Source organism: Arachis hypogaea, chromosome 11 (genome assembly GCF_003086295.3).
Source record: "Arachis hypogaea cultivar Tifrunner chromosome 11, arahy.Tifrunner.gnm2.J5K5, whole genome shotgun sequence".
Taxonomy (NCBI): domain Eukaryota; kingdom Viridiplantae; phylum Streptophyta; class Magnoliopsida; order Fabales; family Fabaceae; genus Arachis; species Arachis hypogaea.
In genome coordinates, this window is record NC_092046.1 from 127,203,182 (window position 1) to 127,208,074 (window position 4,893).

The following is a 4,893-nucleotide window of genomic DNA, read 5'->3' on the forward strand; positions in this document are numbered from 1 at the left end:
TTTGGATGACGCGCTTGGAAAAGTGGTAGTGTAAAGTCCGGAGCTCCTGCTTCCTGGAGAGTGATCCTCTTGGGAGCCGCCATGTTCTTTGTGCGTAAATCAACCAAATCAGTAGAAAAGGAGCTTGTTTCTTCCTTAAATGACGTTTCAGATTCACCCTCAGAGAGGACTAACCGACGCCGAGCTTGCCTTATACGTGAAATAGTTCTTTCAATTTCAGGATCAAATGTGGGTAAGCTTGGATCAGGTAGTGAACGCATCATTCAATGAAAGAAACATACAGCTCATAGTAGCAAAATAAAATAAATTCCAACCAATAAATTAGCACACTGTTGCAAATCCCCGGCAACGGCGCCAAAACTTGACGTGGCGGAAATTGGCCGATTAAGAATTTATAGAGAAAACAGCATTGCAAGTACAGTTCTCAACCGACTAAAATCCGCTTATCAATTTAGAAGGGGTTGTCACAAAATTTAGAAATAAAAATACTGGGAGTATGAATCACAGGTCGTCTCCTAACGAGTTGCAGAAAGAGTGCTATTTATTAATTAGAGGTTTTCCAAGAAATTTTTGAGTTTGAGAAACAGAGAAATAATTGATTGAGAATTTATGTAATTCAAATAAAAGCCTTGACCGGGAGAAGATTAAATGGAAGTTTTATCCCTGTTGAACTTTCCCAAGTGTAATAATAAAAGGGTTGTTATCCTACTTAGTTATCCCTTGTAAAATAAGAGAAAGTCAAGTACTCTCAAACTAATCCTATCGCTTGCGTCCTAATCCTTTCCTAAGAAAGGATTAGAGTTGAAGACAGGAGAATTAGCCAACAACTTCCAATTAATATTAATACTTGAGTATTCCAACTCAAGGTTTTCCTTTTAATCAACTCCCAATCAAGTTAGGGAACTACTCCATTATCATGAATATAACTTTCACAAAATTAAGAGAGGAATAAAAGGAAGACATGAGAATTAATAACTAAAAATCAATTAAAAGTAAAAAATGGTTCTTTGCATTAATAAATCCCAAAATCATGAACATACTTATCTAAACAGAGTCAATGGGCAATTAAAAGAGTAAAGGAATAGAGAAACAAACTAGAATGAGGAAGCTCCAACATTTAGTGATAATTCTTGGGTTGTTAGTTGTTATTGTTTCCACTAACGCTAGCTTTTTACTAAGGTAATTAGTAAGTTAGCTAGGATTTGTGGATTAATAACAATTATGCTCACTTGAATATTCAAATCCTTATGCTCGAGTCATAAGTCAATGATATTACGGTGGTACGACTCTTAGGTGGATTTTTAATATATAAAAGTAGGTAATTTCGAAAGGAGTATTAATCGAGAAGCCTGAAAAGAGTAGAAATAAAATCGCGAAGACGTATCACTCACGTTTCGACAACAGAAGATAAACCGTGAAGTCAAAAGCGATATGCGGACAAGGCGTAGAGGAGATTAAAAGGTAGATAACAGATAGATATATATAACATAAGTAAATAGCCACTAGTCGTGACCCGTGAAGTTTAGGCCGGCTAGGGTACAGTATGAAAGTAGTTGACAACAGTATATCCTAATCTCTCCCGAAGGAAACATGAGAGCCTCTACAGGCAAATTCAAGAGAGTTCAATACATAATATAATCTTATTTACTCATAATCAATTTCCTCAGACAGATCTCAGCTGGTACTGCCGGTCAAAATTCTACTGCGCGCTTTTACACAGGAAACTATGTTTTCCGACTCGGAAAGATTCACTGAATCCAAATATCATATTTAAATTATCAAATTCCGATTGCCAAATCTTCCAACCATATTCACTCCTATTTAACTTATTATTTAATTAATTTCGGTTAGACCGGGTATTACATTCTACCCCCCTAACAGAAATTTTCGCTCTCGAAAATTCCATCCATCACTGCGAGTACGCGAGCGTAGTCTGCCTTTATATCCAATGCATAACAGTTCCAAGGTCCTTTTACTATGCGCGCTTTCGTTGCCGCGCTCTGATTTCTCTATCTCCGAGGGTCTCGGTCATTCGTTCAGCGCCGACCAACAACCTCGTTCCTTACTTTTATCGTTTCATCAACTCACACCCTATTAAATCTCAAATCATGTCATCAATAATATTGCCATCCTCGTTAATCATAGCCATCATCCTGCATTACTATAATTAATCAAAGCTTTCTTCGTTTTTAAAATTCAAATGAGTTTGGACTAACAAGCTAAGAAAATCTTAAGAATCCGGCTTCCTTTAATAATCTATAAAAGCATTTGAAATACATCTCTTTTGTTAAAGTTATTCAAATCAAAGGTCCTTCTCAAAACTATAACCAACACTCTTTCAAATTCTTGGAAAAAAAATTTCAACAGCACCTCCCCAAAAATTGGAGTTTACCACCCGTCACGGGTTCCCTCAAACCAATCTCAGTACCGCATCAGCATTGCAATTTAAAGGTTTCTAAACTATTCCTCTGAAACCGATCATTATAAATCTTGATTTAAATCCAAGGTCACCATGACCAAACATCATAGCACTCATCTCTCGAACACGACAACTTGCACTCAATCATCATCTAAATCCGATTACGCATCAATGATAATTTTCTCATCCGTATCAGAACCATCAAGGCTCACAGCGGCAATTAATTCCAATTATCTAGAATCATTATCTGCATAAGCTCACTAAACTTTTAAGTACTCAAAGCATAAAGCATTTCTAATCATATCCCACTTTTCCTTATTATTACCATACTATGCTAACGCTTTAGCAAGCTTCCGCTATGCCACTTTGATTTCTCATCAAGTATTAGTTCCATCATTTATTTCCTCAAGTACTAAACCACCAGTTAACTTGACCGACATTTCAAATCAATGTTTTCAAATCCATCATTTAGGACCATCCGTTATCTATTTAAATCAAAGGAACTAAAAGTCACGGGTTCAATCCGTTTCACCAAAAATCCAGAAATCAACCAACTACATAACAAACACAACACATCACTCTCAACAGAAAGTCATTTACATCACAGGCATCTATCCATTTGTATTAAGGCAATTACCTCAATCTTACTGTCGCAATCGGCCCGCATCCTGACTCTCTCCTTGTTGGCAATTTCTTGATACATGCCCTGGTAACCCGCACTTGTAACATACACCTAACCCCAATCGGCACGACCTATTTGGGTGATGACTTCCACATCTCTGACAGCTCGAAACATCAGAAGCAACCGCTGCCCGTTTTCCCTTACCGTTCCTTTGGGACTCCTCACTCGTCGCAAAGTTATTCCGTCCTTGGAGAAAGTGTTGTACGTATCCTCTCTCCTTAAACTTCCGACCCCTTCGTGCGAATTCCTGGTTGTGCTCTCTATGACTTCCTTTCTCTGCAACCCGCCTTTTCACACACTCTTCAGCAATTTTGCTCTTATTCACCAGCTCTGAAAAAGTTCGGATCTCCATTGGTCCCACTGAACTTAAGATGTCGCTCCGGAGTCCTCCTTCATACTTAATGCATTTCCATTCCTCGAAGTCTCCCGGAGCTCCCTGACACATGCGGGAAAACCTGAATAGCTCCTCAAATTTGTCTGTATACTCAGATACGGACATAACACCTTGCTTCAGCTGCAGTAACTCCAATTCCTTGGCTGTCCTGACGGAATTCGGAAAGTACTTCTTATAGAATTCCACCTGGAAGGCATCCCAAGCGATAGGATCATTCCCCTACTGCAGGAGACGTCGAGCCCCTTGCCACCAATGCAATGCTTCCCCCGTGAGCAGATAGGTAGCAAATTCAACACACTGCTCTTCAGGCACCAACTGTGCTTGCAGTGCTCGCTCCATGGCCTGAAACCAAGTATCAGCTTCAGTCGGATTGGTGGTTCCCTTGAACTTAGGTGGATTAACCTTTAAGAAGGTTGCTAGTGTCATCGGGCCCTGAGCTTCCCTTCCGCCATTGCCATTATTATTTATCTGTTGCCCAAGAGCCTCCGCAGTGGCCTGCATAGCAGCAGCCATATTCTCCAACGCCGCCATAAGGTTTACCGGGTTATTCAGGTTGATTTCCGATTCCTGCGTATTAGTACGATCTCTCTCACGTCCCCGACCGGGTCCACGAGGCGCCATCTGGTTCCTATACACACCAAACAATCGATATCAAGTTGATCAGTCTCAATATCGGAAGTATAGTGCTTCAAAGTACCAAAGGTACACTCATGAACTTCATGCTAGATGTATCGGTTAGATACCCTAACTAGCACAGGCACAGACTCAGAGTATGCATTGAAGCATAAGCAGTTCCATCCCTCAGGCTCACGAGGACGAACTACTCTGATACCATAATATAACACCCTAATATTCAAATCCTTATACTCGAGTCATAAGTCAATGATATTACGGTGGTACGACTCTCAGGTGGATTTTTAATATATAAAAGTAGGTAATTTCGAAAGGAGTATTAATTGAGAAGCCTGAAAAGAGTAGAAATAAAATCGCGAAGACGTATCTCTCACGTTTCGACAACAGAAGATAAACCGTGAAGTCAAAAGCGATATGCGGACAAGGCGTAGAGGAGATTAAGAGGTAGATAACAGATAGATATATATAACATAAGTAAATAGCCACTAGTCGTGACAACAGTATGAAAGTATGAAAGTAGTTGACAACAGTATATCCTAATCTCTCCCGAAGGAAACATGAGAGCCTCTACAGGCAAATTCAAAAGAGTTCAATACATAATATAATCTTATTTACTCAATCAATATCCTCAGACAGATCTCAGCCGGTACTGCCGGTCAAAATTCTACTGCGCGCTTTTACGCAGGAAACTATGTTTTCCGACTCGAAAAGATTCACTGAATCCAAATATCATATTTAAATTATCAAATTCCGATTGCCAAATCT